Here is a 26030-nt window from a genome sequence, read left to right as displayed (position 1 = left end):
GATTCACAGTATCGTCTATTCATGCATTATCTCTATATTCATAGACACAGGGTACACCTCTTTGTAACCCCAATACTAACTTATTCATCTTCAAAATATTGCTTTCAGAAAAGGTGGAAGAATTACTCATGTCACCTGATGTACATATACATTTTATCACAGTAATATTCTGGAAACAAAATGCAAAGGTTACACTTCTGATTGTACCAAAGCCTAAACTGAAAGTGAACATGGATTACTAAACACAGCCATGTCCAGGTTTCCTAATGCTCTCAAATATCAATCCAATTGGTGACTACATATTGTTTTATTCCTAAGATTATATATTCAAACTCAACCCTGTTGAAAATGTCTAATCTTATCACCCACTTTATACTTTTTCTGATTTCATAATGTCCCTATTGATATATGTTTTCCTACATATTTTCTCCAGTTCACCATTGTGACTTACTCTTCACATGGGCTGACATTTACATTCACACTCTAAACGAAACCCTATTGTTAAAGAACATTTTTTCCAAAACCTATACTCATTCTTCTTCCTAAACCTAACGACTATCTTCCTAATCCTACCGATTATCCCTTTTTTACTGGATGTTCTCTTCTATATTCAATCATCCAGGTACACATTGGGCGAGCTTCAGAGAAAGAGACCACCAAAAGACTATCTCATGCAACAGCAAATGGTTTATTGGGGGTCCAGCATGAGTGGGCTCAGATCTCACTTGAATAGTGCAGAAAGCCCTGAGAGGAGCTTAAGCAGAGCTTAAATACTTTCCTTGGTGAGGGCAGGGAGCGAAGTTTATTGATGGGTCAGGGCGAGTAGGCGGGTTGCAAGCAACCAGGTGAGGGAGTGCATTCTGAAGTTTGGCAGTTGGGGACAGGACATTCTGGGAACAATTTAGCAAAAACTTCTCAAGATTAAAACAGTGTTTTGTTAACCATACAGAAAAACAGGAAGTGACAAGTACTTATTTTATTAACCTTTCATTCCCCACTTCTTCTTCTGGCTACTTTTAATCATAAAAGTGATCATTGGGGGGTGTCACATTCTATGTCTGCTAGTGGGGTATTACCATAAGTTTAACTTGTCCAATTTAAGCTTGGAGGAAAAAAAAATTACATGGTTGAGCAAACAGGGTTTTATAGTTAGCAATAATATGGAGATTATTATTGGACAGGCCAGGGTGGATAAAAATGTAGTCAAACAAGGAGACTATGTGAACCAATACTCAAACCACCCTTTTTGGGCCTCTCTCTCTCTCATTGATGCCCTTCAAGGTGTCTTTTTAATTTACTCATAAATTTTTTTTACAACTCCAGTATGTTTGGAATAAACACAACATTCTTCCCTCAATGTAGCACAAAGGCCCCTTTCTCTCATGAAGAGGAGGTCCAACCCTCAACTGTTCTGTAAAAGAACTTCAGAGAGAGAGGTTAAAGATTCCTGCAAAGCAGTGATGGAGGTTTCTAATATTTTTAAGTTTTGGTCTATTGCTGCTTCTAATTGGGTCAATTGTTGTGTCCCATGGACCAGGGCAGTGGTTCCTGTGCCTACCCCTGCAGCAACTCCTATTCCTTATAGAATGGCTAAAGTGAGGGCCATATGTTCTCAGTGAAACCGGGTTGTATGCCCACCCCATTTGATCTTCAAATGAACCTGTGTCATGATAGAGCACTCTGGGAAACATCTGCACCATTACACAATTAATCACATCCGTTGCCCATTTCATGAAATCATAAACAATGTTTAAGTATATAGAATTATACTGTTGTAGGGACGGACAAGGCAAGGCAAATAAGATAGCACCGAAGACAGGTAAACAGTCCTAGTTGGTTGCAACCGGATTCAGAGAGTATTGCTTCAGTTGTAATCAATGAATCTTCTGAATCCCAAGTTTAGGTAGTTTCAAAATTTTGTACCCAACATGTTAGGGAAGGGGCTCAAAAGTTTACAGTCTGCAGAAGTTCCCCAAAAGCTGTTTTTGTTTCTGTTTTTTCTTCTCTTCTGGGCAAGTTAACTTTTCAAGGACAACTGGGTGGGAGAGAGCTTTTACTTCCCTTTCTTTTTCCCCCTGCCAGCTGTTACCGTGGAGCCCAGTTGGTAACTTCTTAATCTTAGAAATGTTGCCATCTCTGTGAAGCACAAGCTCAAGGCCAGAGGCCATGTTCACATTATTTGTGAAAAACTAGTAAGGGGGTGTCTAGCTTAGGAGTGCTGATTTTTTTGAGCCAGTGTTCAAGTGGAACAGGGCAACAAAAAATAGAAAGTTCATCTACACTGAAATCTATTATAGGGACTCTTTTGCTGAAAGTCCTAAAATCAGCCATGGTGAAGACTTATGGAGAAGGTCAGTTAAGACTTTTATGTGGGCCTGGTACAGAGGGGGAAGAGGGGGAGGTCAGGGCTGAGAGCAGCTTCGTGGATCTGAGAATGAGATTGAGAATTGTAAAAGAATAATGGGAAATGGATTTGGGATATTACTAGCAACAAAACTTGAGCAGTTTTACAGGTAGACCAGAGGGGAAGACGGGAGTGAGTATCCAAAAAAGCCTGTGAGGGACTTTAAATTCTTATTAACCTGTTATCAGTGATTACAAAAAAAACTTTAAAGGCCATTTTAATTACATTTGGATAGGGGTCTGAGGGCTCTCTTCAGTTTTTTTGAGCTTTGGGTTAGCTGGTAAGAGGACCTGGTGGGACCCGGTGCGGGCGCTGAGAGGAGAAGAGAGGAGTGAGTGGGTGGAGGGGCACCTCAGTACCTGCTACTCAGCAAGGGGGCAATGGTCTGAGAACCGGCGGTGTTTTGGGTTTTTGATCCAGTATTTGGGGGGGAGAAATCAGGTTGCTCAGGTTGGAGTGAAAGAGGATAGTCTGGAGCAGAAGGCTGAGGGTGAGGATCTATTGGAGAAGCATAGTACAGGATGTGAGTGAAGGAAGGAAAGGGCCTCCACATAGGGGAATACCCTTTCACCCTGTTGAGCACTTGCAGAAGTTAAAAAGATCTTGCAGTATTTGAGCATCTAGAGACCCCTCTGTGGGCCATCGGTTTTGGTAATCTTATTGGTAATATGGCCAATGCTGCGTACAGAATTTGATGAGGAGTTCGGGTTCCATCAGGCAGCCCCTTTATGCTCAAATAACCATGACTTACAGAAAAAGTCGGCATTTCACCCACACAGCCTAGGCTGTTTGTGGCTTTGATAGTCCGCCGGTTAAACATAGTAATCTAAGCTAGCCAACCTGTATCTGGCTTGCCTGTCCCTACATCCATAAGGTTTGTTTCCATTATCTATGGTTCGAAAAAGATTTAATGGAATTTTAGTGGGATGCTCTTCATCAGGGATATCCCAATAGGAAAGACCTATAGCCAGGTGACAAATGTCTGGGTGGAGAGATGGCCAGCAGGTCCCTAAGGGGGCTATATGCGAGATACATTATACATCTTGTCCAGTAGGATTTGTTATCAGCCATCGCTGCTGAACAGGCTGATGAGGGTTAGGACTACTGGTGGTCAAAGGGAGAGTCTATAGCCTTATCCACATGGTGAATATGCAATTTGAAAGGGTTACCACTCTTTTCCAGTTTCCAGCCAGAGTCTGGACAGGGCGCAGGCTTGAGATGAGAGGCCTGGATCCAGGAAGTGATTCTGTCTACCTTTACCACTGTAGGTGTTATAAGTAGCACCTGGTATGGTCCTTTCCAGCAGAGTTCAAGGGATGATACCTGATGACATCTTACATAGATGAAGTGTCTTACTTGAATTCAGTGTGGAGTCCCCTCGTCCCCAGTTTGGTAGGCAGTGGCCAGCTGTTTTCACAGGTATCGCTGAGGTCTTTCAAGAGCTTAAAGACTGTCAAGCAAGGAGGAGTGTAAGGGATCGTTAGGTCTTAGGGTTGGGGTTAGGTCCCTTACTGGAGAGACCATAGACAATTTCATAGGGGGTGAGGTTACACAAAGAAACAGAGGGAGAGTTTCTTGCATGAAACAGTGCATAAGGCAAGAGCATAGTCCAATCTTTTATGCAGGTCTTTAAGCTTAATTTCATTAAGGTCTCTTTAATTGTTCTATTCATTCTTTCTACCTGTCCTGAACTCTGGGGTCCATAAGCACAATGAAACTTCCAATTAATCCCCAGGGTCCTGACTAACCCCTAATTTACCAGGGCCACGAATGCAGGTCCAATATCAGACGCTGTTACCTTAGGCAGGCCATATGTTGGAAAAATATTTTCCAGGATCTTCTTGACCACCATTTGTGCTGTTTCTTTTTCTTTTTCTTTCTTTTTTTTTGTGGGGAAGGCTTCAATCCATCCTGAAAATGTATCTACAAAGACTAGGAGATACTTAAGTTCATACCTTGCATGCTTAATTTTAGTAAAGTTCACTTCCCAGAATTGTCCTGGTCTTGTTCCTCATACGTGCTTTCCTGAAGGAAGCTTGGAAGGGCAAGCATTAACCAATTGATGGACCCAACAGGCTTTTGTTACCCATTCAGTGATTTCCTTTTGCTGTTTTCCAGTTATGTAGGTCTGAAGCAGAGAAAGGCCAATACTGGTTGGCTTGCATTTTTCCCTCATGACCATCATCAATCATTGGCCCATAGGGACAGAGGGGGAGCATCACGGGAGTTCCAGGGTTTTCAATCATTTGCTGCTGGCGAGTTCCTTTAGCCGGGCCAGCTTCCTCAAGGGAAAGAGCGGCTGTGTGTGCCACCGAGGAGCTATCTGGAGGGCGCTGTGCTCCTCCAATTGCGGAGAGGTTGAGTCAGCAGCAGGGGAATCTCTTAGAGAGTGATGGGGGTTGGGGGATGAAGGCAGAGGATAAGAAGGGGGTGGAGAATCCAGTAGAGTCGAATCTTGTGACTCAGGGAGAACAGATGGTGGAGGAGGAAGAAGAGCAGAGGGTTTGAGAAATCATGGGGGAAGCAGTAGGAGAGGGGGCAGGGGCAAGAAAAGGCTTCACCCATTGAGGAGAAGATTTGCAGAGGTCCTGACAAGTTAAGATATATGGCTGTTGATCCAGATGGCTATGTGGCCCTGGGTGAAAGACAATATCTCTGACTTTTTAAATTAGTGGGAAGTAGAAAGATCCTTCTAGAGGCCATCCAACTCCAAAGGTGGGCCATTCTGAGGCACAGAGAGTCTGCCAGGTCTGGCATTTTACTGAAAAAGAAAGATCCTGAGCCCTTAAGCGAAATTTAGTCCAGTGATAATGGGTCAGAGAGAGAGACATTGAAGTGCTCTGTCACATAATGAAAGATACACAAACAGTGAAAGCAACAACACACGGGGTCTCTCGTCCGCCACTGCTGGATCTCAGTGGAACCTCCATATGTAAAGGTCGGGCGAGCATAGGAGGAAGAGACCACAAAAAGACTGTCGCATGCAACAGCAAAGGGTTTATTAGGGATCCAGCATGCTGGGGCTCAGAGAATAGAGCACAGAGCCCTGAGAACAGCTTAAGCAGCGCTTAAATAATTTCCTTGGAGAGGGCAGGGAGGAAAGTTTAATGATGGGTCCGGGTGAGTGGGTAGTTTGCATGCAAACGGGTGAGGGAGTACATTCTGCAGTTTTACAGTTGGGGACAGCACATTCTGGGAACAAGATTAGCAAAGAGTTCTCAAGATTTGAAAAGTGTTTTGTTAAGCATACAGAAAATCAGAAAGTGACAAGTACCTATTCTGTTAACCTTTCATTACGGACTATCCATATTTGAGTGGATGTTCTCTTCTACATTCAATCATCCAAGGTACAAGGTCCTAGGCCATTGTATATCGATTATCTGACACATCTGTGAATAACGTAATTCAAAGCTAAGTATCCCAATCAAGGGCCCAATACTCTTCTGCGCTTCAAATCTTACCTAGATTTCTGTTTTCATACATATATTTCACCTATATATTCTCATACATATCTCAGGTTCCCAATACCATTATTCATCCAGCAGAATGATTCCTAACCCAAATCGAACATGCTATTAACCCTAACCATGCACTGTTCCCTCAATCTAAAGTTACAGAAGAGCAGGGACAGAGTTGGTCTTACAATACAGGAATGTAGTGGATCTTCCACATGCTGAGAACCTCAAAGGTCCATGCAGAAATGATTCCTGGAGTAGATGTAGGCAGCTATGAAAGACCTGGGAGAGTAAAAGTCATTTTCCATGGCAAACAAACTGGTCAGGATGAAGGGTTGTGTCTCAATCATCTTCTCTCTTCTTAATGCAGAGAAGATGGACCAAACCACGCCTGTGTGAAGAGCTGTTCCAGGCTTCCTATGGTTGATATACCAATCTAACTTGTGAGAGTGTCACAGGAAGTAGGGGCAGCCACCATCTCATGTAACCCTTGGAAGCAACTGTTAGGACAAAGTGGTTGCCAAGGCAGTGACCTCATTCAGTTCCTAAAGGAAGCTACCTCACATCAGTTCTTGGTGATGGAACTCTCTGAACTTGGGATCCAGGAAGCCAGATATCCAGAGCCAGTCCCAGTCCCACTCCCAGTGGGTTCACTTGTTTGGAGTTACCAAGTACAGAGTCAGTCTTTCTTGGTACCTACAGATGTGAGGATGGCCAAATGCCAGGAAAGCTCTGAAGAGGGGCTTTTCCTGAGAAAACAGGTAGTGGCTCACCGCTCGCTCCTGACTTCACAGAGTTGGCCAAGGAGACCAGATCTGAGACAGGAAAGGCCATTTCGTGGGAACTTAGTATGGCACAGCAGTCAGAGGACACTCCGGATAGTCACAGACCTACTTGGGGAAAGGAGGTGCATTTGCGGGTGTGGGTGTGAGTTTGTGGTTTTGTGTCATGATCTGAGAATAGGTAGGAAAGACGGTTTGTTGGTTTGGAGTGTAATGTTTCTACTTAGTCGTTTCACAAGGTGTGTGTTTCTATGTCTGTGTATCTCACTGTGTCCGTCGTTGTAGACATTAGAAAAAAGAATGCATCAATGGATGTGTCTTGTCTAGTAGAAAGCTTCCCAGAATTCATCGTGCCCAATTAATGAATGGAGAAGGGCTTGCCTTATCAATGGGCAACACCTGCTATCTTCTTAAGTTCTGGTTTTCTTCCTGAATTCTGGCCACTCTCTAGAATAGGCTCATGGATTTGTTTCCAAGATATGTACCACCTCCAAGCTCTTTCACATGGCCATGTACTGGATACCTGAAGGGAATGGCGAGCATCTCAGAAAACTCAGATATCAGTGTGACTACTAATGTCTCAGTGGAGGAACCCTGGTTGGGCCTTTTGCTTACCTATTGTTCTTTTCCCTGAAAGTCAGGAAGGTCTTTGCCACAGGCCACCCCTTTGTGAAGCCTGAAAAAAACAGTTTTCAAATGGAAATGAATGGGCATCACCTGTAGGTCTTTGCTTAATTGCTTTGAAATGGAATGTGTCTGAATCAGGTCCTTGGCCCTGTTTGAGGCTGTGGCTTAGATTGTCAGCACCTGATGAATGTAAAGAAAGATCCCATATTTGCATCTAAAACAAAAACGGCCAATAGAGTAGTCATTGTGGATGAAGTCTATCGCCTTCCTCTGTAAGGTTCCTGACTTCCTTCAAGTGAGAATAGGGATCCTTTGGGTCAAATGAGTTCTTTAAAGCCCAGCAGAGGCTAGTCCATTGACGCTTGCGTTTTCTCATGACTCCAATACACATAAAGAATCTAATCCCCACAGTCAGTAGGCCTCAAATTGGAGAAGAGGACCAGTATTACAGGCAGGACTATTGGATCACTCCTGGTTCACAGGAAGGGTGTCCAGACCACTCAAACTTTAGGCAAATGATGGGCAAGGGAGCTTTTTTTGGACACTGTCTTGAACTTTGCCCCTCATGGACACCTCTAGCAAGAGGTTATGAAGAGTGTCTATATGGAAAAAATGAGGGCCATGTGGGAGTGTTTTGGTTTCAATTGTGGTTATTTGTGTGGCGGTTGGAAGAGATGACTGGTTCCACCTGGGTTTGAAATCTGATCTGATTCCCTTTAGAGACTGAGTTCTGAAACTTACCTTACAGAAGTACTGCCATGAATTGTGTTGGGATTATAGGAGGCCACGCATGAGAGTCACACTTAGAAACTGAGATATAGGCCTAGGGTGGCTTTCCACAGAGCACTGGGAATTTCATCCAGGATATCACATGATTTTATTTTTAAAGACGTGGCAGCCATAGTTGAGAATCAAAACAAACATGGACCTCACCTTGTAGACCTCAATGAGCCTGACTTCATGTGACTTTCGGTCACTCTTTGGAAAGACTTCCTGTTACAGTTCTCCAGAGCTTTCATTGAAATGAGTTTCCTCACCATTTAATGGTTCCAGAATGAGTTGAAACACACAGTGTCTCCAACTTCATCCTTGAAAAATTGCTAGATAAATACCATAAAAATTTGAATTTCCCAAGACCAGGTTGCACTGGGGAACCTTTTGATGTTTTACGTCTGATAATGAGTGTATCAGGCAGTGCCTTGATTGACTGGGATTCATGAAAATGGTGTAGCAAAGAGATACCAGTAAGTTGGAGCCTGCTGAGTGGTGGTCCTAGAGTAGAGGTGGGAAGGTGTATGATAAAACATCTGTGTGGTGCCATGTGGATATACCATTGGCTCCAAATGACTTGTGACTGACATGGTGCAACCAGCATAATGTTCTATGTAAAGGCATATTGTTAAATGGAGAGGTTTCAGTGCAATGTTTAGAACCATGTTGCTATGGACAAGAGGACAAGCTATGAGGGATAGAAGCCTGGTTGGTGCATTCACATGAGAACCCTAACCCACCGCATGTGACAGAACTCACTATAGCACTGTGTCACAGTTGAACTCCTTGTATTTCGTGAAGCAAATACCAAACTCCCAGTGAAGCACCAAGAAACACTATGAAAATTGGGGGATGACCAAATGGCTTCACAGTCCATATGGGGAGAAACTTAGCCCAAAGTGGCCACAATTTACCTACAAAGGGAGAATTCAGCACGATGCCTCATGTTCATTGGAAAATAAAAACCATGTCCTCCAGGTCACATAGATGCAGACCCAGCTATGATGGTCTCACTAGAAAAAAAAGCAAAAGCTCCTGACAACAACATATATTTCAAGTGCCCAACCTCATAGGCAGTTTCTCAAGAAGTCTTTAGGGCACCAGAGCTCCATGTTTGTAGAATGTTAACCCTGTCCCTTATTATGCGAAACTCCTCTAACACATCCAAGCTTGTGAACTCCTGAGCATATTCCATTCCAGATATGTATTCACATATTTTTTAACTCTTCTCCTCTAATTGTGTATTACTTGGGCCAGAGGTAATGACAATGCATTGTTCTGGATGAGAGTGGGACGATTTTTGTGTAGCACATTTTTGCATTCACATTGGATTCATTTTCCAATTTTCCATTTGAAATACCGAATCCCTGACACTAACCCCTAACCTACTAGACTCTGAGTACTAATCTTAATATGATGGAGAAAAATAACTCAAACAGAATAGAAATACAAGCAGTTCAGAGGAGGGTTGGTGTATAGTTGGGCTTGCCTTTTGCAATATATAGGGTAGGAGTTATAAATCTAGTCAATTTTAATTGAAGAAGTTCTTCCTGTGTTTTTAAAGTTAACAAATATGAGAATTCCTGTCTCCCTTTCTCTGTAGCCTATTCAGCACATGTATTTTATATGCACATATAGAATCCTACCTGGTATCACACGTACATACTTGTGAGGTGTTTAACTTGGCAGATACAAATTGTGAGAAGAGATCACTCCTCCTAAACGCTGTTGGAACTGAAAATTCAACCTATGGGTGAGCTTCCTAGTTGAACAACACTATAAATAAATTCATGTTCAGTAAAAAAAAATATTTAGGATCTGTGGACTGTATATATTACACGATGAATTTTGATTAGCATATATATTGCTTGTTTTTAATGTCACTATGTGGGATTTTTGTTTTGTGTATATATTTACTATACAGATTTTTCAAAATGTGAAAGATATGCGTCTTATTATACACTCCCTAAATTCATTAATGTTCATGTATTTGGATTTCTAATCAACTATTCACAAAATTATTGTCAGAAATATTCATCCACCTGAACTACATATTTGTTTCCTAGTACTGAAAACTAAATTCAGTGAATGTTGCATACAAATACTAAAATTTCTACAGTAACTTATGAGTTTAACATAAATGCAAGTAGATTCCTATCTTCCATGATGTCTATTATGACGTTCATTTTTATTCAATACTGGCACATTACTATTTTTTCATTTTATGCACATCATACGATATATATTTCTTCTACAAGTTAGCAAATTTATAGGCTTTGTTTCACTTTCAATCACTTCCTTCTTCAGAACACATGTATTCCTCCATGTTTCTTGACTGTTTTTTTTATGAGATTGTTTTCCAAACACATTATTTTCGATTTCCATAATCACTTTTGAAGCAAACTCACACACCCATCATGATAAACGGTAACCCTATTATTACCATTAGATGTATAACTTGTTGGAATGAATGATTGTATATCAAGATAAAATTTCGTATATATTTTCAGATATCAATTCAATCCATTATTAAAAGTGGAACAAGTTATATTATTTATTCACAGTATGGTCTATTAAGGCATCATATCTATATTCATAGGCACAGGGTACACCTAAATGTATCTCCAATACTAATTTATAAGTCTTTAAAATATTGCTTTCAGAAATGGTGGAAGAAATACTCTAGTCACCTGATATACATATACATGTCATCACAGTAATATTTATGACACAAAATGCAAGGATTACACTTATGATTGTACAAAAGCCTAAATTAAATGTGAGCATGTATTACTAACAACATCCATGTCCTGGTTCCCTAATGCTCTCAAATATCATTCCTATTGGTGACTACATATCTGTTTCTTCCTAAGATTATATATTCAACCTCAACCTTGTTAAAATGTTTTATCCTACCTCTCACTTTGTACTTTGCCTGATTTCCTACTGTCTCTATTGATATTTGCTTTCAAATACCTTTTCTCCAGTTCATCATTGGGAATGACGCATCAAATGTGCTGACATTTAGATTCACTCTCTCACCAAAACCGTATTGCTAAAGAACTTTTGTTCCAACTCCTACACCCACTCAAATGGGGTCTTCAACGCCCTGCAGAGGGCAGTCCAGAGGTGCTTAGGTTTTCTCATGACTCCAATTCACATAAAGAATCTAAACCCCACAGTAAGTAGGCCTCAAATTGGAGAAGCGGAGCAGTATTAACGGCAGACCTATGTGATCAATCCTGGTTCACAGGAAGGATGTCCAGGCCACCCTGAGTTTAGGCAAATGAGGGGCAAGGGAGCTTGTTTTGGACACTCTCTTGGGCTGCACATTGGTGGAAACCTCCAGCCAGAGGTTATGATGAGTGACTATATTGAAGAAGATGAGGGCCATGTGGGAGTGTTTTGGTTTTAATTGTGGTCATTTGTCAGGAAAAAGGGATGTGTCTGAATCAGCCTCTCTCTTCTTAATGTAGAGAATATGGACCAAACCAGGCCTGTGTGGAGAGGTGTTTCTGGTTCCCTATGGTTGATATACCATTCTAACTTCTGAAACTGTCACAGGAAGTAGTGGCAGCCTCCATCTCATGGGACCCTTGGAAGCAAGTGTTAGGACAAAGTGGTTGCCAAGGCAGTGACCTCATTCAATTCTTAAAGAAAGTGACCTACATCACTTCCTTGGTGATGGAACTCTCTGAATTTGGGACCCAGGAAGCCTGGCACACAGAGCCAGTCCCAGTCTCAGTCCTAGTGGGCTCACATGTTTGGATTTACCAATGACAGATTCAGTCTTTCTTGGTACCTACTGATGTGAGGATGGCCAAATGCCAGGAGAGCTCTGAAGAGGGGACTTTCCTGAGAAAGCAGGTAGTGACTCACTGCTGGCTCCTGACAACTTCACAGATTTGACGAAGTAGACCAGATTTGAGACAGGACACGCAATTTTGTGGGTACATAGAATGGCCCACCAGTCACAGGACACTCCGGATTGTCACAGACCTACTTGGGGGAAGGAGGTGCCTACTGAGGTGAGGATGGCCAAATGCCAGGATAGCTCTGAAGAGGGGCCTTTCCTGAGGAAGGAGGTAGTGGCTCAATGCTGGCTCCTTACAACTTCACAGCATTGGCCAAGTAGACCAGATGGAAGACAGGACAGGCCATTTCGGGGAAACACAGTATGGCCCACCACTCTGAGGACACGCCGGAGAGTCATAGACCTATTTGGGGGAAAGTGTTGCCTTTGCGGGTGTGGGTGTGGGTTTGTGGATTTGTCTCATGTTCTGAGAATAGGTAGGCAAGGTGGTTTCCTAGGTTTGGAGTGAACTGATTCTAGTAAGTCCTTTCACATTGGGAGAGTTTCTATGTCTGTGTATCCCACTGTGTTCATGGTTGTAGACATTAGAAAAGAGAATGCATCAATGGATGTGTGCTGTGTAGTAGAAAGCTTCCCAGCATTCATCCTGTCCAATTTATGAATGGACTGGAGCTTGCCTTATAGATGGGCAACACCTGCTATTTTCATAAGTTCCTTTTTTCTTCCTGAAATCTGGCCATTCTCCAGAATAGGCTCATGGTTTTGCGTCCATGAAATGTACCTCCTCCAAGCTCTGTGACAAGGCCATGTACTGGATAGCTGAAGGGAATGGCGAGCATCTCAGAAAACTCAGATAGCAGTGTGACCAGGAAAGTCTCAGTGGAGAATCCCTGCTTTGGGCCTTCTGCTTCCATATTGTTCTGTTGCCTGAATGTCACGAATTTGTTTGCCTGAGGCCAACCCATTGGAAAGCCTGAAAACAGTTTTCAAATGGAAATCAATTTGCATCACCAGTGGCTTCTTGGTTAATTGCTTTGGAAAGGGATGTGTCTGAATCAGCATCTTGGCCCTGTTTGAGGCTGTGGCTTAGATTCTCAGCACCTGATGGATCAAAAGAATGATCCCATTTGTGCATCCAAAACCAAAATGGCCAAAATCAGTCATTCTGGATGAAGTCTCTTGCCTTCCTGAGTAAGGTTCCTGACCTCCATCAAGTGAGAATCTGGATCTTTTGGGTGAAATGAGTTCTTCAAGGCCCTACAGGCGCTAGCCCAAAGGAGCTTGGGTTTTCTCATGACTCCAATTCACATAAAAAATCTAAACCCCACAGTCTTTAGGCCTCAAATTGGAGAAGTAAGGCAGTATAAAACGCAGGCCTTTTTGATCACTCCTGGTTCACAGGAAGGGTGTCAAGGTCACCCTAAGTTTAGGCAAATGAGGGGTAGGGGAGCTTATTTTGGACCCTGTCTTTGGCTGCGCCCCTCATGGAACCCTCCAGCAAGAGGTTATGGAAGAAGATGAGGGCCATGTGGGAGTGTTTTGGTTTTAATTGTGGTCATTTGTGTGGCGGTTGGAAGAGATGACTGGGTCCACCTGGGCTTGAATCTGGTGTGATTTCCCTTAGAGACTGTGATCTGGAACTGACCTCAGAGAAGTATTGCCATGAATTGTGTTGGGATTGTAGGAGGCCACGCATGAGAGTCACCCTTGGAAACTGAGATCTAGGCCCAAGGTGGCTTTCCACAGAGCACTGGGAATCTCAGCGAGGATATCACATGATTTTATTTTGAAAGACTTGACAGCCATAGTTGAGATTCAAAACACTCATGGACTTCACATTGTAGACCTTAATGGGTTTGGCTTCATATGACATTTTGGCCACTCTTTGGGAAGCTTTGCCCATGAGAGTTCTCCAGAGTTTTCATGGAAATGAGCTTCCTCAACATTTAATGGTTCCTGAATGTATTGAAACCCACAATGCCTCCAACTTCATCCTTGAAAAATGGCTAAATAATTACCATGAAATTTTTGAAATTCCCATGACCAGGTTGCACTGAAGAACCTTTGGATGTCCTGTTCTAGATCATGAGTGTAGCAGACAGTGCCTTGATTGACTGGGTTTCATGAAAATGGTGGAGAACACAGATGCCAGTAAGTTTTATCCTGCTGTGGAGTGGGCCTATAACAGTGGTGTACAGGTGTGTGATAATACATCTGAGGTGGGGCCATGTGGATCTTCCATTGGCTTCCAAATGGTGTGTGACTAAAATGGTGCAGCCAGCAGACCCTTCTATGTAAAGGCATCTTGGTATATGGAGATTTTTCTGGTCAATGTTCAGAATGAGGTTGCTATGGACATGGGGGCAAACTTTGGAGGATAGAAGCCTGGTTTGTGCTTTCTCCTGCAGACCCTGACACACCACAAGTGACAGAAATCCCTCCAGCACTGTGTCCCAGTTGAACTCCTTGTATTTGGTGAAGCAAATACCAAACTCTCAGTACAGCAGCAAGAAACACAACGAAAATTGGAGGATGAACAAATGGCTTCACAGTCCACATGGGAAGAAACTTAGCCCCCAGTGGCTACAGTTTACCTACAAAGAGAGAATTCAGCACTGCTGCCTCATATTCATTGGAAAATAAAATACCATGTCCTCCATGTCACATAGATGCAGACAGAGCTTTGATGGTCTCACTACAAAGGAACCTAAAGCTTCTGACAACAACATATATTTCAAGTGCCCAACCTCAGAAGCAGTTTCTCAAGAAGTCTTTAGGCCATCAGAGCTCCATGTTTGTGGAATGTTTACCATGTCCCTTACTTTTAGAAACTCTTCTACCACCTCCAAGGTTTTGAACCCCTGAGAATTTTTCATTCCATATATGTATTTACAGATTTTCTAACTTTTATTCTCTAATTATGTCTTACATGGAACAAAGGTAATATCAAGGCATTGTTCTGGATGAGAGTGGGAAGATTTTTGTGTAGAATTTATTTGCATACACATTGGATTTTATTTCCTATTTTTCATTCGAAATACTGAATCCCTGACACTAACCCATACCCTACTAGACTCTGACTACTAATCCTAATATGATGGAGAAAAATAACCCAAACAGACTAGAAATACTACCAGTAGAGTGGAGGTATGGTGTATAGTTGGAGTTGCTTTTTGCATTATATAGGGTCGGAGTTATAAATCTAGTCAATTTTCAATTGAAATAATTCTCCATGTGTTTTTAAAGTTAACAAATATGTGATTTCCTGACTCCCTTTCTCTGTAGCCGATTCAGCACTTGTATTTTTATATGCATTTATAGAATCCTACCTGGTATCACACGTACATTCTTGTGAGGTGGCTGACTTGTCTGATACATATTGTGAGAAGAGATCACTCCTACTAAACCCTGTTGAAACTGAAAATTCAACCTATTGGTGAGCTTTCTAGTTGAACAACATTGTACATAAATCTATGTTCAGTAAAAAAAGATGTTTATGCATCTGTGGATGACATATGTTTAATGATGAATTTTGATTGGTATATATATTGCTAATTTTAAGTGTCTCTGTGTGTGTTTTGTGTATGTATATATATGTGTGTGTGTGTGTGTGTGTGTGTGTGTATACACACTCTCCATATTTTTCAAAATATGAAATATATGTGGCTCATATACACTCCCTTAATTCATTCACGTTCATGTACATTGTTTTATAATCAACTTTTCACAAGATTATTCTTAGAAATATTCATCCACCTGAAATACATATTTCTTTCCTAGTACTGAAAACTAACTTCAGTGAATGATGCATACAATTCCTAATATTTCTACAGTAACTGACCCAGTTTAACATCAATGCAAGTAGATTCCTAAGGGACTTGATGTATATTTTGATGTTAATTTTTATTCAACACTGGTACATTATTATTTCTTCAAATTATGCACATCATAGGGTATATATTTCTTCCACAATTTAGCAAATGTATAGGCATTTGTTTTACTTTCAATCACTTCCTGCCTCAGAACACAGGTATTTCTCCATATTTCTTGACTAGTCTTTTAATGAGACTTCTTTCCAATCACATTTTTTTCAATTTCCATAATCACTTTTGAAGCAAAACTCACACACACTTCATGAGAAAACATAACCCTAATATTAGCATAGTATATATAACTTGTTTCTAATGAATGTATGTATATCGATATAAGATTTCCTGTATTTTTTCAGATACAATTCAATCCATTATTTTAAGTTGGAACTAGATGAGGCCCAGCAATCCGCAGAGCGGCCGAGCCACCCCCCACCCCACCCCTGCAATGTAGGCGGACCTGCGACCCATCTGCAGGTCAAGGCCAGCAACCCGCGGAAGCGCACAGCTGCCCCACGCGCCTGCAAGGTAGGCAGAGCCATGACCACTGACAGAACAGGCCCAGGGGCCCGCCAGACACATCGCCCCAGTTGGGGGAGGGGCAGAGCCACTGGGCACCTGCAAGGTAGGCGGACCCGCGACCCACCAGCAGAACAGGCCCAGCAATCCGCAGAGTGGCAGAGCTACCCCCCACCCTGTGCCTGCAAGGTAGGCGGACCTGTGACCCATTAGCAGGTCAGGCCCAGCAACCTGCGGAGGGAGACAGCTGCCCCACGTGCCTGCAAAGTAGGTGGAACCGTGACCAATGACAGAACAGGCCCAGTGGCCCACAAGACACATCGCCCCGGTTGGGGAGGGGCAGAGACGCCGCGCACCTGCAAGTTCGGCACACCTTTGACTCACCAGCAGATCAGGCCCAGCAACCCGCAGAGTGGCAGAGCCACTCCCCTCGCCTACAAGGTAGGCGCACCTGCCACTCACCGGCAGGTCAGGCCCAGCAATCTGTGGAGGGACACAGCTGCTCCTCGCACCTGCAAGGTAGGCGGAACCGGGACCACCGACAGAACAGTCCTAGTGGCCCACCAGACACATCATTCCGGTTGGGGGAGGGGCAGAGCCGCCGCGCCTGCAAGGTAGGTGTACCTGTGACCCACCAGCAGAACAGACCCAGGAACCCCCAGAGCGACAGAGCCACCCCCTGTGCCTGCCAGGTAGGCGGACCTGCGACCCACCAACAGAGCAGGCCCAGTAACCAGTGGAGAGGCAGAGCTGCCCCACACGCCTGCAAGATAGGCGGACCTGAGACCCAGCAGCAGGTCAAGCCTAGAAACACAAGGAGGGGCAGAGCTGCCCCCTGCATCTGCAAGGTAGGCAGACGTGCAACCCACCAGCAAAAGAGGCCTAGTGGTCCGGCATCGCCCCGATTAGGGAAGGGGCAGAGCCACCACCAGCGCCTGCTAGGTAGACAGACCTGCAACAGACAGACAGAACAGGCCTAGCGGCCCGCGGAGGGGCAGAGCCGCTGCTCGCGCTGGCAAGGTAGGCAGACCTGCGACCACCGAAATAACAGGCCCACAAATAGTACAGGACCAGCGGCCTGCTGGCGTGGTAGGCATGTTGCCCCAATTGGAGGAGGGGCAGAACCACTGCCAAAGCCTGCGAGGGAGACTTTGCAACTATACAAGAGCAATATAAATATATAGGGGGAAAAACAATAACACAACAGTTTCACCAAGCAGAAAGAAACGTGATCAGTATGAAAAGACAAGGAAAGAAAGGACCACAAGCAATGCAGGTCAACTCAACTTTAGAAGAGGTAATATCTGCAGCAGATGGAATGTCAGATAAGGAATTCAGGATATACATGCTTCAGATGATCTGGAGTCTCAAGGAAGACAGCAAAATCAGACAATGAAAGACCACTTTGACCACTTTGACAATGAATGACATAAACAAATCCAAGAAGCAAAAGATCAACTATACAGGGAGATAGAGGTTATAAAAAACAAACAAACAGAAATCCTAGAAATGCAGGAAGCAATAAACCAACTTAAAAACTCAATTGAGAATACTACCATCAGAGTAGAACACTTAGAAGATAGAACATCAGACAATGAAGACAAAGTATTTCAACTGGAGAAGAACATAGACAGCTCAGCAAAAGTGTTAAGAAACCATGAGCAGAACATTCAAGTAATATGGGATAACATAATGAGACCAAACTTAAGAGTCATTGGGATACAGGAAGATATAGAGGTCCAAACCAAAGGAATGAGCAATCTATTCAATGAAATAATACGAGAAAACTTCCCTCACTTGAAGAATGAGACAGAATCCCAAATCCTAGAAGCCTACAGGATGCCGAATGTGCAAAATCATAAGAGATCCACACCTAGACACATAATAATGAAGATGCCCAAATACAGAATAAGGAGAGAATTTTAAAAGCTACAAGAGAAAGGAAGCAGATTACATTTAGGGGTAAACCAATCAGGATAACAGCTGATCTTTCAACATAGACTCTGAAAGCTAGAAGATCCTGGAATAACATATTTCAAACACTGAAAGAAAATGGATTCCAACCAAGAATTGTGTATCCAGCGATATTAAGCTTCAGGGTGTAAGATGAAATTAAAACCTTCCATGATAAACAAAAGTTAAAAGAATTTTCAGCTAGAAAACAATGTCTTCAAAACATCCTCGGCAAAATATTACAAGGAAAAAGAAATGGAAAATATCAATGAAAACCAACAGCAGGAGCTAGTACAGTAAAGGGGGGAGATAATCAAAGAGGAAAACAAACCATATTTATTAACATAAATAAACAAATATGACTGGAAGAACAACCCATATCTCAATAATAACCCTAAATGTTAATGGATTAAACTCACCAATTAAGAGACACAGAGTAGTCGAATGGATCCCTAAACAAGACCCAACAATATGCTGCCTTGGGGAGACGTATTTGATAGGAAAAGACATACATAGACTGAAGGTGAAAGGTTGGGAAAAATCATATCACTCATATGGACTTCGTAAAAAAGCAGGAGTGCCCATACTCATATCAAATAAAATAGATTTCAAGCCAAAGTTAATCAAAAGGGATAAAGAGGGACACTACATACTGTTTAAATGAACCATAAACCAACAAGACATAACAATCATAAATATATATGCACCAAACAATCGTGCAGCTATGTTCATCAAACAAACTCTTCTCAAGTTCAAGAGTCTAATAGACCACCATACAATAATCATGGGAGACTTCAACACACCTCTCTTACCACTGGACAGATCTTCCAAACAAAAGTTGAATAAGGAAACAATAGAACTCAATAACATAATTAATAACCTAGACTTAATTGACATATATAGAAAATACCACCCAACATCAAGCAGTTACACTTTTTCTCAGCAGCACATAGATCCTCCTCAAAAATAGATCGTATATTATGTCACAGGGCAACTCTTAGACAATAAAAAGGAGTAGAGATAGTACCATGCATCTTATATGATCATAATGGAATGAAATTGAAAATCAACAATAAAAGAAGTAAGGAAAAATAATGTATCACTTGGAGAATGAACAATAGGTCACTAAATGATCAGTGGGTTATAGAAGACATCACTGAGGAAATTAAAAAATGCTTAGAGATAAATGAAAACACAGACACAACATATCGGAATCTATGGGACACATTGAAAGCAGTTCTAAGAGGAAAATTTATTGCTTGGAGTTCATTACATAAAAAAAGAAAAAATCAACAAATAAATGATCTAATAATTCATCTCAAAATCCTAGAAAAAGAAGAGCAAAACAACAGCAAAAGAAGTAGAAGGCAAGAAATAATTAAAATCAGATCAGAAATTAATGAAATCGAAATTAAAAAAACAATTGAAAAAATTGACAAAACTAAAAGTTGGTTTTTTTAAAAAAAGAAATAAAATCGACAGACCCTTAGCAATGTTAACCAAGAGAAGAAGAGAGAGAACTCAATTTACTAGTATTCGGGATGAAAAAGGCAATATCACAACAGACACTTTAGAAATACAGAAGTTTATCACAAATTATTTTGAATCCTTATACTCCAATTAAATAGAAGATAGTGAAGGCATCTATAAATTTCTTAAGTCATATGATCTGCCCAGATTGAGTCAGGAGGATATTGACAACCTTAACAGACCAATATCAATTGAGGAAATAGAAGAAACCATCCAGAGACTACCAACTAAGAAAAGCCCAGGACCGGATGGGTATACAGCAGAGTTTTGCAAAACCTTTAAAGAGGAAATAATACCAATACTTTTCAAGCTATTTCAGGAAATGGAAAAAGAGGGAGAACTTCCAAATTCATTCTACGAGGCCAACATCACCCTGGTTCCTAAACCAGACAAAGACACTTCAAAGAAAGAAAACTACAGACCAATATCTCTAATGAACCTAGATGGAAAAATCCTCAATAAAATTCTGGGGTATCAGATACAAAAACATAACAAAAAAACTGTGCACCATGATTCGGTAGGATTTATACCTGAGATGCAAGGTTGGTTCAATATACAGAAATCAATAAATGTTATTCACCACATCAATAGGCTTAAAAATAAGAACCATATGATCATCTCGATAGATGCGGAAAAATCATTCGACAAAGTATAGCATCCCTTTATGTTCAAAACTCTAGAAAAACTAGGGATAACAGAAACATACCTCAATATTGTAAAAGCAATCTGTGCTAAGCCTCAGGCTAGCATCTTTCTGAATGGAGAAAAACTGAAGGCATTCCCTCTAAAATCTGGAACAAGACAGGGATGCCCTCTCTCACCGTTTCTTTTCAACATAGTTCTTGAATCACTGACAAGAGCAATTAGACAGATGAAAGAAATTAATGGCATAAAAATAGGAAAAGAAGAATTCAAATTCTCACTATTTGCAGATGATATGATTCTATAACTAGCAGACCCAAAAAGGTCTACAAAGAAACTATTAGAGCTAATAAATGAATTCAGCATAGTGGCAGGATATAAAATCAACAAACATAAATCAAAGGCATTCCTGAATATCAGTGACAAATCCTCTGGAATGGAAATGAGGACAACCACTCCATTCACAATATCCTCAAAAAAATAAATCAAATACTTTGGAATCAACCTAACAAAAGAGGTGAAACACTTATACAATGAAAACTACAGAACCCTAAAGAGATAAATAGAAGAAGATCTTAGAAGATGGAAAGATATACCCTGTTCATGGATAGGTAGAAATAACATTATCAAAATGTCGATATTACCAAAAGTTCACTATAGGTTAAATGCAATGCCACTAAAAATCCCAACGGCATTTCTTGTAGAAATAGAGAAAGCAATCATGAAATTCATATAGAAAAATAAAAGACCCAGAATAGCAAAAACAATGTAAAGCAGGAAGTGTGAATCAGGCCGTATAGCTATACCAGACTTCAAACTATACTACAGAGCAAGAGTAACAAAAATAACATGGGACTGGTACCAAAACAGGAGGGGGGACCAATGGTACAGAATAGAGGAAACAGAAACCAATCCACAAAATTACAACTATCTTATATTTGATAAATGGACTAAAAGCATGCCATGGAGAAAGGATAGCATCTTCAACAAATGGTTCTGGGAAAACTGGAAATCCATATGCAACAAAATGAAACTAAATTCCTTTCTCTCGCCATGCACAAAAGTTAACTGAAAGTGGATCAAGGAACTTGATATCAAATCAGAGACATGGCGTCTGATAGAAGAAAAAGTTGGCAATAATCTACATACTGTGGGGTCGGGCTCAAAATTCCTCAATAGGACACCCATAGCACAAGAGTTAATAACTAGAATCAACAAATGGGACTTACTCAAACTACAAAGTTTTTTCTCAGCAAAAGAAACAATAAGAGAGTTAAATAGGGAGCCTACATCCTGGGAACAAATCTTTACTCCTCACACTTCAGACAGAGCCCTAATATCCAGAATATACAAAGAACTAAAAAAATTAGACAATAAGAGAACAAATAACCCAATCAACAAATGGGTCAAGAACCTGAACAGAAATTTCTCAGATGAGGACATACAATCAATAAACAAGTACATAAAAAAATGCTCACCATCTCTAGCAGTCAGAGAAATGCAAATCAAAACCACCCTAAGATACCATCTCACTCCAGTAAGATTGGCAGCCATTAGGAAGTCAAACAACAACAAGTGCTGGCGAAGATGTGGGGAAAAGAGTTCACTTGTACATTGATGGTGGGACTGCAAATTGGAGCGGCCAATTTGGAAAGCAGTATGGAGATTTCTTGGAAAGCTCGGAATGGAAACACCATTTAACCCAGCTATTCCCCTACTCGGTCTATTCTCTAAAGACCTAAAAAGAGCACACTATAGGGACACTGCTACATCCATGTTCATAGCAGCACAATTCACAATAGCAAGACTGTGGAACTAACCTAGATGCCCTTCAATAGACGAAAGGATAAAAAAAATGTGGCATTTATACACAATGGAGTATTACTCTGCATTAAAAAATGACAAAATCATAGAATTTGCAGGGAAATGGATTGCATTAGAGCAGATTATGCTAAGTGAAGCTAGCCAATCCCTTAAAAACAAATGCCAAATGTCTGCTTTGTTATAAGGAGAGTAACTAAGAACAGAGTAGGGACAAAAACATGAGATGAAGATTAATATTAAACAGGGATGAGAGCTGGGAGGGAAAGGGAGAGAGAAGGGAAATTGCATGGAAATGGAAAGAGACCCTCAGGGGTATACAAAATTACATACAAGAGGAAGTGAGGGAAAAGGGAAACAATATAAGGGAAAGAAATGAATTACAGTAGAGGGGGTAGAGAGAGAAGAGGGGAGCGGAGGGGGGGAGGGGGATAGTAGAGGATAGGAAAGGCAGCAGAATACAACAGACACTAGTATAGCAATATGTAAATAAATGGATGTGCAACTGATGTGATTCTGCAATCTGTATACGGGGTAAAAATGGGAGTTCATATCCCACTTGAATCAAAGTGTGAAATATGATATATCAAGAGCTATATAATGTTTTGAACAACCAAAAATAAAAATTAATTAAAAAAATAAAGTTGGAACTAGTTATATTATTTATTCACTGTATGGTCTATTCATGCATTATTTCTATATTCGTAGAAACAGGGCACACCTATTTGTACCATCAATACTAATTTATACATCATCAAAATATTGATCCCAGAAACTCTGGAAGAAATACTCATTTCACCTGATCTACATATACATTTTATCACAGTAATATTCTGGACACAGAAAGCAAATGTCACACTTTTGATTGTACCAATGAAAAAGTCGTTCGAGCGTCGGAGGAAGAGACAACCAAGAGACTGTCTCATGCAACAGCAAAGGGTTTATTGGGGATCCAGCATGCTGGGGCTCAGAGCTCACTTGAATAGAGCAGAGAGCCCTGAGAACAGCTTAAGCAGAGCTTATATACTTTTTTTGGAGAGGGCAGGGAGGGAAGTTTATTGACTGGTCAGGGCGAGTGGGCAGTTTGTGTACAACCGGGTGAGGGAGTACATTCTGCAGTTTGGCAGCTGGGAACATCACATTCTGGGAACAAGATTAGCAAACAGTTCTCAAGATTTCAACAGTGTTTTGTTAAGCATACAGAAAAACAGGAAGTGACAAATACCTTTTTTATTAACCTTTCATTCCCCAGTTCTTCTGGTTACTTTTAATCATAAAAGTAATCATTGGGCGGTGTAACATTTTATTTCTGATAGTGGCGTACATTGTTGTCTGATTGCCAAAAATTTAACTTGTCCAATTTGAGCTTGGAGAAATGAAACTACACGGTGGAGCAACCAATGTCCTACAGTTAGCAATAAATGATTATTATTAATGGACCTGCCAGGGCTGATAAAAGCGTAGTTAACCAGGGGGACAATGTTAACGAAGACACAAACCACCCTTTTGGGGCCTCTCTCTCGTTGATGCTCTTCAAAGCATCTTTTAAATTTACTCTTAAATTCTTTTACAACCAGTATGGTCGGCATAAAAACAACATTCTTCCCTCAATGCAGCAGAAAGGTCCCCTTCTCTCATGAAAAGGAGGTCCAACCCTCGCCTGTTCTGTAAAACAACTTCAGAGAGAGAGAGGTTAAAGATTCCTGTAAAGCTGTGATGGAGGTTTTTAATATCTTTAAGCTTTGGTATACTGCTGCTTCTAATTTGGGTCATTTGTGGTTTCCCATGGACTAGGGCATTGGTTCTTGTGCCCACCCCTGCAGCAACTCCAATTCCTAAAAGGATGGTAAGGTGAGGGATACAGGTTTCTGGCAGAATCGGGTTGTATGCCCCCCTATTTGAACTTTAAATGATCCTGCCTCATGATAGAGCACTCTGGGAAACAACTGCACCATTACATAATTTTTCACATCTATTGACCATTTCATGAAAACATAAACAATGTTTAAGTATATAGAATTATACTGTTGTAGGTATGGGAAAGGCAAGGCTCCTAAGATAGAACGGAAGACAAGGAAACAGTCCTATTTAGTTGCAACCTGATTTAGAAGGCATTGCTTATGTTTTAATCAATTAATTCCCTGAACCCCAAGTTTATGTAGTTTCAGAATTTTGTACCCAAAATGTAAGAGATGGGGCTAAGAAGTTAACAGTCTGCAGAAGTTCACATAAAGCATTTTTTTTTCTGCCTCTGTTCTGGGCAAGTTACATTTTTGAGGACACCTGGGAAGGGGATAGCTTTTTTCATCTCTTTTTTTCTCCCTGCCAGCTGTTACCATGGAGCCCAGTTGGTAACTTCTTTATCTTAGAAATGTAGCCATCTCTGTGAAGCCCCAGCTCAAGGCCTGGGGCCTTGTTCACATATTTTGTGAAAAACTAGTAAGAGTGTGTCTAGATTAGGAGTGTTAATTTTTCCAGCCAATGCCCAAGGAGAACAGGCAACTCGAAAACAGGAAGTTTACCGACATTGAACTTTTTTATAGGGACTCTTTTTCTGAAAGTCCTAAAGTCAGCCATGGTGAAGACTTCTGGAGAAGGTCAGTTAAGACTTTTCTGTGGGCCTGGTACAGAGTGGGAAGACGGGGAAGGTGGGGGGTGAGAGCAGCTTCGTGGATCTGAGTATGAGGAAAGAGAGATGTGAAAGAATAAAAGGAAACGGGTTGGGATTTTCCTAGCAAAAAGAATTCAACAGTATAACAGATAGAGCAGAGGGGAAGACAGGAGTGAGTATTCCCAAAAGACTGTGAGGGACTTTAAATTCTTATTAACCTGTTTTCAGTGATGACAAAGCAACTTTAAAGGTCATTTTCATTACATCTTGGATAGGGGTCTGAGGGTTCTCCTCAGCTGGTTTGAGCTTTGGGTTAGCTGGTAAGAGGAACTGGTGAGACCCGTTGCGGGCACTGACATGAAAAGAGAGGAGTGAGTGGGTAGAGGGGTGCCTGAGTACCTGCTACCTCAGCACGGGGGCAATGATCTGAGAACTGGCGGAGGTTTTGGTTTTTGATCTAGTAATTGGAGGGGAGAAATCAGTTTGCTGAGGTGGGAGTGACAGCAGAGAGTCTGGAGCAGAAGGCTGAGGGTGAGGATCTATTGGAGAAGCATAGTTCAGGATGTGAGTGAAAGAGGGAAAAGGCCTCCACATAGGGGAATCTCCATTCACCCTTTTGAGCAATTGCAGAAGTTAAAAAGTTCACTCAGAATTTGAGGATCTAGAGACCCCTCTGGGGGCCATCGGTTTTCATTCTCTAATTGGTAATATGGCCAATGCTGTGTACAGAATTTGATGAGCATTTTGGGTTCCAATAGGTACCCCCTGTATGCTCACATCCCCATGAGTTACAGAAGAAGTCGGATTTTCCCCAACACAGCCATGGCTGTTTGTGGCTTTGATAGTGGGCCGGGCAAGCATAGTAATCTAGGCTAGCCAACCTGCATCTGGCTCGTGAGTCTCTTCATCCATAACGTTTGTTTCCATTATCTATGGTACAGAAGGTATTTAATGGAATTTTAGTGGGATCCTCTTCATCAGGGATATCCCAGTAGGAAAGGCGTATAGCCAATTGACAAATATCTGGGTGGAGAGATGGCCACCAAGTCCCTAAGAGGGCTGTATGCAAGATAGACCATACTTCTTTTCTAGTAGGATTTGTGATCAGCCATCGCTGCTGAACAGGCTGATGAGGGTTAGGACTACTGGTGGAAAAGGAGACAATCTATAGCCATATCCACATGGCGAATACGCAATTTGAAAGGGTTACCAGTCTTTTCCAGTTTCCAGCC

This window comes from Callospermophilus lateralis, unplaced genomic scaffold (assembly GCF_048772815.1).
Source record: "Callospermophilus lateralis isolate mCalLat2 unplaced genomic scaffold, mCalLat2.hap1 Scaffold_43, whole genome shotgun sequence".
Taxonomy (NCBI): Eukaryota; Metazoa; Chordata; class Mammalia; order Rodentia; family Sciuridae; genus Callospermophilus; species Callospermophilus lateralis.
This window is presented reverse-complemented; position numbering follows the sequence as displayed.